The 15,443-nt window shown below is 46.9% G+C and overlaps 1 protein-coding gene across 1 annotated transcript in view; it reads right to left on the bottom strand.

Annotated features, from left to right (window-relative positions):
* The window catches only part of RERE (arginine-glutamic acid dipeptide repeats), a 284,124-nt gene extending 281,695 nt beyond the window's left edge, over window positions 1-2,429 (bottom strand). Inside the window, exon 1 of the mRNA XM_066637389.1 lies at window positions 2,280-2,429. The gene's annotated coding sequence lies outside the window, so the exon portion shown is untranslated. The remainder of the gene's footprint in view (window positions 1-2,279) is intronic.
* Window positions 2,430-15,443: the final 13,014 nt, after the last annotated feature.

Raw genomic sequence — 15,443 nt, 5'->3', positions numbered from 1 at the left:
AACAAAAGCCTGTCGTGTCTCATCACATAAATAAAAATGAGCCACGAGAAGAGAAAAAGGGAGGGAAGTGACAGCAAACTCCACCACCTAATTCCAGGCAACCTCTGGTGTAGGAGACATTACAATGAAGAAAAAAGGGGGAGAGCCAATGCATTCTGACACAACAGCTGTATGCATTGTTACATTAATTAAAACAAAAAGCTAGCCTGCATCACATACAAGAGATTAACTGAACCTTGCTGACAAGACCTCAGAAGCATTTCCTAAAATGTAAAAAGAAATATGCATAATTTAAGGAGCAAGCGGGCTGGTTATACAAAAGCAACAGCAGATGAAGGGATTCTGGAAGTGTGCACAAAACCACTACTGCTGTTTGAAGGACACATGTGCACACACACCAAAAAGGCCCCATGCTATAAACTAGGAGAAAGCACACAAAGGAAGTGGTGAGAGGGAGAGATTACGTCAGCCCTCGCCTCAATTCATAAATGCTAACCACAGAAAAAGGCCTCCTGCTCTCTGGAATTCTGCTTAAAAGGAGTGTACACATACACACAGTGTGAGGACTTGGATGATGTGCTACTAAACAGCCCGGGCTGATGCGTCAACTTTCAGTAGCCACGGGAAAGGGGAGGGGAAACCCACACATACATACACAGAGCGTACTCCTAGTCAATTTTATCCTGCAGCCAGATCAAACATTTCCAGAACTGCTCACCAAGCAGAGAGGCTGCCCAAGCCAAACAAGCACTAAAGAATTGTAGATGGGTACAAAACAGTTCAGACACTCCTAAAAATTTATGTATAAACTGCACTGGGGTGGGGAGAGAAGGTGGGACAAGAAGGGATGTACAGTAAGTCTGGTAATTCTCAAGCTACTGCTAATCTAACAACAACAAAACCTTCTGCCTTGTGTTTTTGTTGTGTGTGTTTTTTTAATTAGGGAACTGTAGCTGTTGGGGGGGATTAAGAACTGCATCTAACAAACAGATCCCCCACCCCACCACGACAGAGCTGGTTGCAGGCCTGGAACTAATCGCTCACAGATCAATGCTGCCTTTACACTGCAATTATGTCCCTTGGTCTTTAAGGCTTTAAATCCTGCTTAACTTCTTTTCATCAAAGGAATATACAACCAGAAGACACAGTATTTCTAGCCCTACTTTCTGGCCTCTCACTTTTTTCTTGTTTAAAAAGGAAGATTTTGAAAAGTTCAGCAAAAATGGACAAGTTATACAGAATAACTACAATCACCCCTTCTTCTTCCCCCCCCCCACAAGTCCTTGTTATGAAAGCAAGTCCCCTTCCTTGCCATGGGGCTTACTCTCAGAGTAAGTGGATGGAGTAAGGCAGCCCTTGTCAAGGACCATAAAAATCCTGTAAGAAAGCCACCCCCCATGCACACCCATCCAGCCATGCAGAACGAGGGCACATGCCCTCCAGAGAAGCTTAAAAACAAAATCTCAACAGCAGAACAAAAAGCAGAGCTGGTTTCTGTCTCCTGAAACCAGAAGTGGTTGAGCGGGTCCCCCTGTCATGTCAACTAAGAACAAGGTTGAGTAAATATTATAAAAGGGCCTTTTTCGGCCAAGCTGTGCGCCAATTAAAAACATAAAAGGCATTCCAACCCACCACTTCTGCTCCACTTCAGCAAGCAGAGTGAAAGATCCCTCCCTCTACACCCCCCCCAACCTAACAAAATAATCCTGCAATGCTAGACTCTCTTGCATTAAAAAGGAGCAGGCAGCAAGAGCTGCAGAATTTAAACAAAAAACCACACCAAACACACACACAAAAGTTGCACCTCGCTGAGCACAAGCTCCTTTGTGAGGCTTGGGGAGGAAGAAAAGATGCAGACCAAAAACGTGCAAGACAGGCAGCCACGTTCCCCTTGCGAAGAGGGAAACTTGTAACCCCAGAGCCTTCTGGAACGGCGCCCTGGGCCAGAAAAGCGACCACATCACCTGCCCAGGGGATCCAAGGTGCCCTGGAATGATTTCTCTCCCCCTGCAAGCTAAAGAGTCAAGTGTTTCCTCACTGGGCGAAGGTCTGCCTTTGAAATCAGGAAGCAAATTTTGTCCCCAGCCTCATCAGCTCTCTGGAGGAAACACAACTTTGAGGGACACACAAATCAAGGCAGCACAGGGAGAGGGGGCCCCACAGTCTCCAGTGGAGACCTCCTCTCCCAACTCCACAGTGGAAGCCCAGCCTCCCTCCCCCCCAGCAAAGGCCACGTGCGAGTCAGCCCCTTCGGCCAGCATAGTCACTCACTCACTCACCCCAGCCAGCCTTGGACATTCCGCTCTGCGGCAGCAAACAACGGAGAATTCCCGCAGATGTGGGCCAAGGTAACCTGCCTGCAGTCACAGCGGCTGTTCCAGCCTGACCCCAGCAGCCCTCGGGCTAGTCCTGCGGAGTGAAAGCCCACATGCAAGGCCCATGGAGGAGGAGGGAGGCAGGCAAGGGGGCCGGGAGAGAGGCACTTGGCGAACAAAAGGAGGCCCCGCTTCACTGCAGCGCCGCTGCTGGGCCAGGCAGTGGTGAAAGCGAGACAGGGAGAAGCAGCAGCAGCAGCAGCATTGCCCGGGCCAGAGAAGGACCCCGGGAGGAGGAGGAGGAGGAAGCAGCTGCCTGCCTTGGCGCAGCGGGCCGCACTCCCTGGGCCCGTGCGCGGCGCATCCACAAGCAGTAGCCTCGCTTAGCGGCCGCTCCTCGGCTGCAGCCACCTCCACATGCCTCCGAGACCCAGTGGCTTTTGCTTTCAACCCAGACACCAGGAGAGGGAGCAGCGCAGCCTCCCAAAGACAACAAGCGGCAGCGGGCAGGAAAACCCGGGGCGGAGCCCAGAGCCTGGCCCGGCCTCAGCGCAAGAGCCGGGCGGGCGGGCAGAAGCTCAGGGCCAGCCTCCAGCGGCACAGCACGCCCCACGCGAAGGGCCGGGGGAGGCAGGGGGCTCTCCCCCCTCCCCGCCCGACCAGTCCAGCCGGAACCGGGAGAAGATGGCCGGGTGATTGATGGCGGCTCTGGAATAGCCTGGTCAGCGGGAAAACGCATCTGCCAGCAAGGGGGGGAAGAGGCGAAGCATCCCCGCCAGTGGCTCACATCAGAGGAAGAGAGAGCACACTCCGAAACAGCAGCCCAGGAATATTAATGCAGAAGGGAGCGAACACACGCCAAGCCCCCTCCCCTCCCGTCTCACAAATGCTGATCAAACACACACAGAAGATGCAGATCAAAACGCAGACCGTTTAAAGAGAGACCCCCACCACGGGGGATGGGCACAGATGCCAAGATCGGTGGCACATATGAGGCTACACAGAACAAGTGGGTCGCAGCTCATTCAGCCAGTAAGCCAAATGGCTTGTTAAAAGCCCACCTATAAGCATCAGCCCCCCTTCCCCCCCCCACAGAAGGGCAGGGGCTCCCTCTTCCATTTGGCTGCAGCGGGTTGAACTACATGGAACACAATGGAGATCTATAAAAATGCACAGCCTCGAAAGCCTGGTTTTCCAGCAAGAGGGAGCAGCGTGCCTAAAATAAAGCCAAGCCTTTCCTCCCCCCTCCCAGACTAATTCAAAGCAATAATTAGCATGCATAATAAAAAGTGATGGTTTTGCAGCTTTCCAGAATTAACACTTCTGAATAGAACAGCTTCCTCGCACATATGGACAAGCTCCAGAGGCTGCCAAGACACAGGGAGCAAGGAAGGGCAGGCTTGAGGAGCACAGCATAGTAGCAGCACGTTATCAATTAAACAGATAAATCTGCAAGCAGTTATCATACTGTGGTGTTATAGGTTCAGCTGAGTGACCCCCACCTTGATTTGGTCTTTAAACGCATAAAGGATGTCAAGGGGGTGTCACAGTCTCCGTGACATCATAATCCATAAGAACATATAAAACCAACATCTACCGAGTCTGACAATCAATCTGCCTTAGTACTGACTGCACTGACCAGCAACAAGGGCTCCAGAGTTCAAGATAAGAATCTCCCTTCACCCTATTTATTGGGAGGCACAGCCAGGAACCGAACCCGGGAGCTTCTGCACGCAAAACAGGAGCTCCACTCTCAAGCTCTGTAGTCCATCTGCTCTTTTCATTCTGCCACTTACACCTTGTGCTTGCCATTTCTAAATAATCATCACCTTCAGCTGAGGATCTGCTCACATGCAAAAGGATTAGAATTCTCACTTCACCCATTACAAACACCCCAGGTGGATGGAAGAAGCCCATCAGTTAAGCCCACCATCTTTAAGCTCAGTTTAAAGACCCACACAAGTCCTTCATTGCTAGTCCTGCTTATTCAAGGTTCACATTTATTGCTGGTTGGCATTTATTTTGCATTGCTGCACTCCCAAGGCCTTTGGAAGATAAAAAGGTCCAAGCTTGAAGCCTTAATCTATTCTGCGACCAGCGACAAGCAGCTGCCTAAACTGCCAGCCCAGCTAATGAAGTATAACACCCTTGCCACCCTGAAAGGCCGCTGTGATCAATACGCTCTTGTCGTGTACTGCAAGCCCAGCTCCCTTGAAAGATCAGCGCCACACATTAGCTTCTCAATGGGAGCCCATCCAAGGAAAAGGCGCTCGGAGAAAATAAGCTTCATAACCAAGAGGCTGCATGATGGAACTGCATTGTCCAGAAGCCCCCCTCCCCACACAAAAAAAATTGATTCCTGTGTCAAGCTACAAAACCGACACTGCACTTAGCCACTTGTCCAATTTTTTAATCAAGTTTGGCCTGGCACACAACAAGATACAGTACGAAGGGCATATTGCTCCAGCAAAGGCTTGATGTAACGTGTGCCTTCCAGTGATTCCAGGAGACTTCTCCAACATTAGGTGTATTCAGACTATGTGAAAACCTCCCATCTATCACTAACACCTTCATAACCACACAAGCAAAAAAAGCCAGGCTTATATGAATGAGAGCCTTCCGCAGCTGCATTTGCAAATGGCTTTTGACACACACGACTTGTGCAGGAAAGCTCAGTCTTCAGTATTTGCGTGCACATCACACACAACATTCCCCTGAAACTCCAGCAGGCTTCGTTTTCTCCTCTGCGAGTCCTTAGTTCAATGTCAAGTAGAACCCACAGGGCTGAGATAGAGGTGCAAACGCAGAAGCCACTAAGGGATGAGTTTTGCTGGCACATGACATTGTTGGATGCCTCAACATGTTGTAGCCACATGGCAAGATGGCAGCTATCCTGGAAATGAGGGGCATGCCAGAAGGTGTTGAGCTGTAACCCCACCACTTGGGCATAACCAACAAGTCAAAGAAACTCCTCCCCCCACCCTTCCCTGTCAAAGGAAGCATCACTTTGAGGTCCCAGCATGAGCCTGATCCATTACCTCCCAAGTTGCTATCCATCAAAAAGACAACTCACTTGACACTGAATGGCCAGAATGTAGGTCTCCATTGGTTACAGCAGCTGTTCAGCAACCCAGGATGGAAAGCAGGGTAGTAATACAGCACTTAAGGAAACAGCATTGGAAGTGCTCCCTTTCTGAGGCAGATCAATTCTTCCAGTACTGACTGTAACAATACAATCTGCTAAACAAGGACCAGTAAAACACAATAGCACTTGTTGAGGAGGGGCACTGAATCAGCAGGAGTAACAGCATCCAGGTTGATAAGTACGTAGTCCCTGTGAACTTGCACCACCTACTTCCTCCCCCCTGCTGAAACGCTGAGAAGAATAAGAAACAAGCACGAACTTTGGATAATTTTTTTAAAAAATGAAAATCTAACACTCTGAGTGTCATCTCATATCCACAATCATATGCTCTAAATTTTGCTTGTTTCTGGTCAACCTTTCCCTGCTAAGTGTCCAAGGTCACCCAATCAGGGCCCCTGAGAGGAACATATCGGGAGGTACAAAGTTTCTTTTGGGCCCCTTCCCAAAGAGGGAGGGGGTGAAACAGGTGGCAGGTGGCAATGGGGGTGGGAAGAATGGGGGCAAACTAGAAAAAGGGAAAGTGGCAGTAGCTGGAATAGTTTTTGGAGCCCAGGTCTATCAGTCTTCCCAATGCAGAGCTCAGGTCTACCTGCCTGTGCAATGCTAGCAGTTAGATATAGTAATACGGAAAACCAAACACACTCCTAAGTCTCTCTAAAATCCAATACAGAAAATCATTGCAGGAGATTTGTATTTAGGCTTATGCACTAGAATGGGAAGTGTCCTGCGTACACCAAAACTGGCTTCTGCAGCAGCTGCAGTGTCGCCAAGCTTCTCTACTCTCCTTCACGGCTAGCAGATCCACAAGCCAAAGAGCTAAAGCAGCAGGTCAGTTTCCTCCCAGATATGACACTGTTAGGGAATGTATGCACTCCTGGGCCTGATGTGTGCGGCCTGTGGCATAGTTGCTGCCATGTGCCCACGGTAATGCCCCCAGCATTCTGCATGGGCAGTGAGTCTGGGTGAGATTGGAAAACGTAAGATCCCAGAAAATTTCTGGGGTCCCACCTTTGGTTCCTGGGCCCCCTCTCCGATCCTGGGCACAATTTACTCCCTTTACCCCCCTATCCTGCACTCAATTACCTTCAGTCGGAAAGGACTGTAGCTGAGTGGAAGAGCTACTGCATGCAGAAAATCCCAGGCTCATTCTCTAGCATTTCCAAGCAAGGCAGGGAAAAATGCCTGTCCACGGCAGTGACGACCTGCTGCCCATCAGTGCCAACAACACTGATGATAAAACACCAAGGGTCTGACTCCACAGAGACAGCTAAGTGGAGACGTAAACTCAGGCCTCCTCAGTCCTAGCACACCACTCTAACCACCGCACTCCACTCATGCTCTCAAATTGGGTTGGCTTTGTTTCCTCCAAGCCCTGCACACATGTAGGCAGTATAAAAAATACAGCTGGAAAACAAATATAGTAGTGGGACACACCAGAGAGGTGGCTTACATTTCCTTATGCACAAGATCTGACCAGCCCTTTGTGCCACAAAGTCCTCAGACACTTGGGTGTGACTTAAACCTCCCCCTATAATTATTTTAGGTTCAGAAGTAACATGCACGAACATTCCTATTTAAACACACACAGATGTAGGAAGTTGCCTTTGGAGGATAGGTGGTGCCCAAGGAATGCATACACATGGCAGAGGAATGCAAGTAAGTTGTCCCCTGGAAGTCTTGAAGTGGTTTCCACGGAAAACCTGTTTAAAACCCGACTAGTAAAAATTACATCTGTACACACTAGCACAGCAGCTGCAGATTGGCTGAAAGTGGACCCACAGCCAGTAGAGAAGACAAGAACCATACAGGCCAGGAGAGAACAGTCAAACATCACTGCAGGATGCATGACAGCTGGTGGTGCAGGGGCAGCAGAACATCGAAAAACACTCAAGCAAACAACAGGATCAGCCAGTGCTATGCAAACAGCTGCTCCCAATCCAGAGGGAAGGAAAAATCCAGGCCGAGTTTCAGCGCGGCCTCCATTTATCAAAACAACCCTGTCATGTTGAGTACCATTAAGAGATAATGAAAGGAGACAAGGGATGCAGTTACAAGCAAAGCACTCAGCCTTGTACAGGCCTAAGCTTGCAGCCAAGTGAGCTGACATCTGACTTTATTATAAGCATTATAATTAAATAGAATACCTAGTTTGAGTAACATTAAGGTTGTGACACAAACCAACAAAAGCTGGTGAAATTCAAAGTTAAAGCTTTGACACACTGTCATTAACTCCTGCTATTTGTGGGAGAGGGGAGGGCGCGTTTTTGAGTAAGAGTGTTTGTGTGTGTGTGGGAGACCGAATCTAAACAGGAGAGGCAACCTGCTTGAAACGGCTAGGAAACCAGCTATCAACTTTACACACACACACAAGCTCCCTCTCCATTCTTGACAGGTTAGGTTTGTGGTTTCCAACCCCAGGGTTCCTTAGAAGCCTGCAGACAAACATCCCTAAAAAAAACAGCTCTGCCAGTGACTACTGATCATCCCCTGCAATGGTGCAATTCAAGAGGCTAAGCCTTTATGTCAGCTGAGGCTTGTTCTTCACACATGGGAGGAGGTGATGGCAGAGTGAACTGCACCCCATCAGACATAAGAAAAGGGACACAGTCACATTTCATTAAAAAAAGTTATTCATTAGGAAAAAACACCCTGCTGATAGAGCCCACATAAGCATTTGGTAGTTTGCAGAGAATAAAAAAGGTGCCTCTTTCAGGTTGCTCCGTTTTACACCAAGTGCAGAAATAGTAATTTATACCCTCTTGCAAGAGCTTTAGCACACCTGAAGAACATTAAATGGAGATACAGCACAAGATCTATGGAGTAACAACCATTCTCAGAAATTCCTTCTGAGAGAATTAGCTCTTATCAAGGCATGCATAAATACTTCACCTACTAGACAAACTGCTCCAGGAGGGAGAGGAGGCGGCGCAACAGCTGCTTAAAGGCTACCAGATAAACATACTTCACCAAGCAAAACTAATTGTAAGAGCACTTTGCCTTATCAGATAGATCACATTAGAAATGCATTATTAAAATTTACTAAGCACTTAGAGCTGAGCAGGTCATAGGAGCTGGTGCTGGGGAGGGAAGGAAAGGGAAAGTGTGGCGGGGAAAGGAGAAGAGCATCGCTGCTAACAACCTTTCTGGCTTTCAGGACAAATTTAGCACACTTTACATCGAGAACTCAGTTTGCCCTCGCCGAGGAGAGTTTGTTAGAGCCATTATCGTGAACAGTGGAGTTGCAGGCTTGACAAAATAGGTTTCTGGAATCAGGTTTGATGCGCTTCAGCATGGTCTGGAATCAGACCAATCAAACCTGTTCAACTGCACATGAAAATAAATGCATCCTTCTGGCCCCATGTTTGTCTGTAAACAAACAGTAGCCATGTGGGTGGGGCATTAGGGCTGAGCATGCAGGGAGAAGATATTCACAGAGGTTTAGCTGACAGCGCAAGAGGGGGGCCTTCTCCAGCATGGCATCTTGTACATGGAATTCCCTGTTTTTGAAGGTCAGAGGCCTCTCTGCCAGTATTGCAACCACAGCGAAGACCCAGTTATCTTCTCAGTTTGTAATTAGCTGTCATGAGACTGCTTCCTTCTCGATCTTTAATTTCACGTTGATGTTGCTCTTGGTGAGTTTTGTTGCTATTATGCTTAACATGCCACTGTTTACTGCTATTATTTTGCTTTTAGATGACTATATGCCACCTCAGGTGCCTCCTGTTGGGAGGGGAAAAGTGGGATGACAAATATTTAGCACTTTGCTCTTGCACCGAACTGATAATGGGAACAGACACATGCATATACACACTCCAAGCTATTAACACCAGGAGGAACCTTCCCACTGGCAGCAGTGGAACCGTCACCAGCATCACATGATTTTTGTCACAACACAAAGCGAACTGGTTAGGGGTAAGTAATCTACCATCCGCACCACCACCATCCCCATTCCTCCCATACTCCCTGTTTAAGAGAAAGAGGGAAATGGAGCAGAAGTAGTAGTGGAAGAAAGACGACCTACAGTGGCCCCACTTTATCCAAGGGCTCAGCATTTTCTGATTTGTATACCTGTAGATGCTGAGTCTGCAGCTGGAGAGTCTCAGAGGACCTTCTGGACACCACTGGAAGTCACAGTTTGCAGAAAAGCAAGAAATGCCTTTCAGTCACATCCGGGAGGCCTTCTGAGGTGCAAGGAGGCTTCCCCGCGCCTCCACAAGCCTCCCAAATGCAACTGGAAGGCAATTTTGGTTTGCCAGCACATCTGTGGCATGCGGTATTTGTTGTCATGGACCAGGGGTGTCCAAAGTTTTTGGCAGGAGGGCCACATCATCTCTCTGACACTGTGTCGGGGGGCCAAATTAATTTACATTTCAAATTTGACTAAATTTACATAAACGAATATATTAAAGATGAACTTATATGAATGAATGAAGGTCTTGCATTAGCTCAAAGCCTATAAAAGGCCTTGCACAAAGCAAGGCCGGCCTTTCCTTTACTTTAGATGTGAAACAACAAGCAGTGGAGGGAGCCCTCATCCCACAGCTCACTCGAGAGGCCAAACAGTCACCCTCACACTGAGAGCAGTTGCATCGGGCCAGTGTGGGCTCCAACAAATCTCCGGAGGGCCAGAGGCTCATTGGAGAAAAGGGGTTCCCTGAGGGCCGCATAGAGAGGCCTTGAGGGTCACAAGTGGCCCCAGGGCCGGGGTTTGGGCACCCCTGTCATGGACAGATCACTTTCTGGTAAGGCTTGTTGCGGCTTCTTACCTTCGCAGAGGTGGGGACCGCATTCTATTGGTTTTCGAGCCCAATCCAAGGTGCTGGTTTTGACCTTTAAAGCCCTATACTACTCTGGGCCAGGGTATCTTAGAGAACGCCTACTCCCATACAATCCGGCTCGTCCTCTTACGTCAGAGAAGGGCTTTATACAAGTGTCGCCACCTAGGCAGGTACATGGAGCAGCGGCAAGAAATAGGGTCTTCTCAGTAGTGGCACCAACGCTATGGAATTCTCTTCCCCTTGACTTAACGGCTCCCTCTCTTGAGACTTTTTGAGAAGGCCTGAAGACCCTTCTGTTTAAACAAGCCTTCTGAGTTCTCGGCCTTTTAACATCTTTTCAACATCTGTTAATATCTTTTTTAAAACCTGGTTACAGGCCTGATCCTTTTATGATTTGCTGCTTTATGCTCTTTTACCTGACTACTTTTTATCTGACTACTGTTTTTATGATATGTTAATATGCTTGTATCTGTTTCTGATCTGATTTGGGGTAGTGGTGGACAGGTCGATGAAAGTGTCGACCCAATGTGCGGCGGCAGTGAAAAAGGCCAATTCTATGCTTGGGATCATTAGGAAGGGTATTGAGAACAAAACGGCTAATATAATGCCATTGTACAAATCTATGGTAAGGCCACACCTGGAGTATTGTGTCCAGTTCTGGTCACTGCATCTCAAAAAAGACATAGTGGAAATGGAAAAGGTGCAAAAGAGAGCGACTAAGATGGTTACGGGGCTGGGGCACCTTCCTTACGAGGAAAGGCTACGGCGTTTGGGCCTCTTCAGCCTAGAAAAGAGACGCCTGAGGCGGGGACATGATTGAGACATACAAAATTATGCAGGGGATGGACAGAGTGGATAGAAAGATGCTCTTTACACTCACACATATCACCAGAACCAGGGGACATCCACTAAAATTGAGTGTTGGGAGAGTTAGAACAGACAAAAGAAAATATTTCTTTACTCAGCATGTGGTTGGTCTGTGGAACTCCATGCCACAGGATGTGGTGATGGCGTCTAGCCTGGACGCCTTTAAAAGGGGATTGGACAAGTTTCTGGAGGAAAAATCCATTACGGGGTACAAGCCATGATGTGTATGCGCAACCTCCTGATTTTAGGAATGGATTATGTCAGAATACCAGATGCAAGGGAGGGCACCAGGATGAGGTCTCTTGTTATCTGGTGTGCTCCCTGGGGCATTTGGTGGGCCGCTGTGAGATACAGGAAGCTGGACTAGATGGGCCTATGGCCTGATCCAGTGGGGCTGTTCTTATGTTTTATCTGTTGTTAATATGCTTTTATCTGTTTATCTGATTTATCTGTTTTTAAATTGTTTTTTAATTTGTTTTAACCTTAGTTGTAAGCCGCCTTGAGTCCCTCCGGGGAGAAAGGCGGGGTAAAAATAATGATGATGATAATGATAATGATGATGATGATGATGATGATGATGATAATAATAATAATAATAATAATAGGTATCCATGGGGGGGCCTGAACAGATCCCCTGCAAATACCCACTGTAGTGGATTAGAGCCAATAGACTAAAGACAGTGTAGTCTACTACTCACTTCTACATTTCCCATTTCATTCCCCTCTTCCTAAACATTCTAATTTAAAGTTCAACAATAACTGGCTGTGTTAATTCAGTCAAAGCACAATTAAAGTTTAGCAAAAAAGAAACCCAGGGATGCCTCCCATTTCCATAGCCTTGTGTGGTAATCCCGCTAGAATGATGACTGACCCAGACAATTCTTAACAGAAGCTAGAATCTCTAGAAATGATTGTACAGGGAAAGAGGCAGAATTTATTCTTTTCACCACTCTAAGCAATCATTCTGGTAAAATCGAGACAGTTCAAGGATGGTATTGAGTAACCGATCCCCCAGAAAGGTGCCAGGGCAAGGTCAGAGAAACATGATGCAGCCAGCTTACTGAGGCTGAGTAGGCCTAGATCTGCTCACTGCCTGGATGGGAGATCACTTGGAAACCCCACATTATACAGAAGTCAGGATGCACATGAAGCATGCAAGCAAGCACTGGTGAATTGCTTCCAAAAGACTCAACAAACACCTGCCCACAAGCTGCCCCCTACAACTCCTAGAGTTTTGTTGTGGAAAGTCATGATACTTAAGCTGACCTGAGATAAAACAAAGTTGGTACAGATATGGCCCAGATTTCCCGACAAAATGCTGGAAGCTTATAGCACTGATCCTTGTTTATCCAAAGAAAATGCACTGACATTCAAAGCCTCATCACGCTCTTCCCCTGTAACTTGCATTTTCCACCTTAAACCTTTGGCTTGTGCCCAGCGGTCGTTCATTTCTGTCAAGTCATCCCAATGTGCACACTAGTCTTCCCTCTTTCCCCCAATACATCACCACCAACTGTCACAACCCCCTCACACCCACAGAGAAACCGGCAGTTTTAGAATGTTGCAAAAGGAGGATTCCACAGCTTGCGCCGTCAGCAACTGAAACTCATTTCAGTTATTCAGAAAGGAGAGGAAGAAAGAAGCAACCTGAAATCCTCGTTCCCAACATAAAACAAAACTGTGGAGCAAGTTTGGGTGGTGTTTCCTTTGTGCACTCCTTGAAAGGCTTCAGTTCAAAGTCAGCATATTTAAACCCAGAGTGTGCCAGGGCAGGAGCATAACCAGGCCTGCCTCATCAGCCCAGTACCCAAATTCACAAACTGTCATGGCTACGCTCTGCATAGAGAGCTCATGGCACTGAGAAATGGAAGTGCTGAATAGATGAGAAATGAAAGCAAGCAACTCTAAATCAAGGTTTGGTCACATGAGCGGAAGCTTATGGTTTCCATTTGAAACTCTAGTTAGGGCCAAACTGTAGTTTGGTGTGATGCCTGAATTTCACCACTGGTAGGGGACTCGATTCCGATGATAGCAAAAGTGTTGTAGTTGCAAAATCCCAAGCTTGTGGGAAGGAAGATTCACCTCCTGATGACAAGGCAGAGAAACTGCTGAAATCTAGAACATACCTGGTTCTTCCTCCACCTACCCCTTTTCTTAAGCTGCAGTTGTGCCACAGATATGTCTAGAGAGGCTGCTGGGGTCAGCCCAAGACATTTCTTGGTGCTTGAAGCAACAAACCAAACGCTACCTGCATCCCTAGTGTTACATTTAAACACACCAAATGCCACTCCTCCTTGCCTTGTGGCGTCATCAGTCGTCACCACCAAACATACTTCCTGGATGAGACAAGAAAGAAGAGAATACAGCAAATGAAGTGTGAATGAATAAGAGGTTAGAGCAGTCTACCTTTTCAAATCCAGCAGCAGGAGCAGTGCAGATGAGAAGACAGACACAGACACACCCCAGTCCACTGCCTCAAACAGCTTCATGGGCTGATAGCCCTGTAGACTGACTACCTAAAACAAGTAGCGCAGGCTAAACTTACACTGCTTTGAACTTATTCTCAAGACTTGAGATATCCTGACTAGGTAGTAACAGCAAATTTGGTATTGTGCAGGAATGAAGATTGTGTTAACTTTATAGGACAATTTTTTGCCCTGTTTTTAACAACTGTCCTCTTTTTTTTTTTTAGGAACTGGATGTGAAAATTTCATGCACTTGCATCTTTTATAGCTGTATATTTTCTTACTCCATTGCGCTTTTAAAGGGACATCCTGTAGATTTTGCTATTGCTGGGCCTATATACTTTTTTTCTTCCCACACCCCCCAAACTCTTTAAGGGACATTTACTTATCACAGTATTGTTAGTTTTAGTATTGTTGTCATTCATTGGAATAAGGGAGAGAGACACCTCTGCCTGTCTCACTGATCTCTCTCCCTCGGGATCTAGCTCCACTGTGGCAGCAGCCCAGAACTCCAGGGGAGAGAGGAAAGCTCTCTCCTTCCTTCTCTCACATACTGAAGAGAATGGAGCTGGTCTGGACTCCATGGAGGTGGCAGCCTGGGGGAGGTAGTGGATGTATGTAGGGTACTTGCCATCTCGTCCAATTAACTGCCTGGCATTAAGTTATCAATATACGTCATGGATGGGCTGCCTCTTTGTGGGGTGTGCTGGTTTATACTTGTTCAGGACTGCATGCTGCTCTGTAGTCTCGATCCTGTCCTTTCTTCCATGTTCCCCTCTTCAGTTCAAGTGGAGTTCAGTGGAGAGCATGGGTGCATGTAATGTCCTCATTAACCCCTATTTGCATTATTTCTTATGGAGCAAAATTCCTTTTTAAGTAATTTCTTATAAGTCCAAATGTTCCAGTCCCTAACCTTGGCTTATAAAGGGAACCCCACCCCCCAAAATGGGGTCATGGCCACTGAAGAGGTCACCCAAGGAGAAGGTGACCTCTTGATTTTTCTCTGTAAACCGCTTTGTGAACTTTTTGTTGAAAAGCGGTATATAAATACTGTTTAATAATAATAAATAATAATAATAATAATAATAATAATAATAACTGATATAGTCATGAGATGGTCTTTGAGGTCCTGGCGATGACTCTTTTGAAACTCCCAAGAGAAAGGCAGCAAATGGCAAAATAGTAGTAATAAAAATAGCCACTTTGTGCATTTGCTGCGTGAAGGAAAGGTGGGATAAAGGTGCTAAATAAATAAAAGGCTTAGCTTGTGCTTGGTGATCTGGTGCCAATCAGGTGCACACTCCTCACCTGCAACTGCCTAAATAAATGCAAACTTTCATTCAAAGTGGGTTTTTAAACAAACACAAACCACCACAAACCCAAAGAGCTTTAAAGTTTGAGAAACTTCATTTGGCAAGGGCACCAACTGGCCTTCCACAGAACTAGCCTGTTCTGAAGCTTGCAGACAAAGGGAAATATCTAGACACAAACATTTTGTCAAGTAAAAAAAGGGGGGGCTGGGAATGTTTATTGAAGCCTCATACTTCCAAGAGCTAGTGCTTTATTTAGGTTAGCAGTTCTTTTCAGTTAGCCTAAATAAAGCCAAGCTATTGAAAGTATGAACTGCTCTGTGGTTCATTCCCACTTTTGCCTCAACTAAGTCAAAACACCTTGGTGGTTTGCTGAAAAGTGACATGAGAACACAAAAATGCATGTGTACAGGCATGACAGTTTCATTTATCTACCATGTTCCTATCTCATCCTCTCTCAACATAGGCTCAGGGTGGAATAGCATCCCTCCCCCCCCCCCAATTTTATCATGATATCCCATTTTTTTAAAAAGTGAACACACTGCAGAACAAAAAGCTGTTTT

Source organism: Tiliqua scincoides, chromosome 9, assembly GCF_035046505.1.
Source record: "Tiliqua scincoides isolate rTilSci1 chromosome 9, rTilSci1.hap2, whole genome shotgun sequence".
Taxonomy (NCBI): Eukaryota; Metazoa; Chordata; class Lepidosauria; order Squamata; family Scincidae; genus Tiliqua; species Tiliqua scincoides.
The sequence above is the reverse complement of the archived record's forward strand: the minus strand, read 5'-3'. Positions and strand labels throughout refer to the sequence as shown.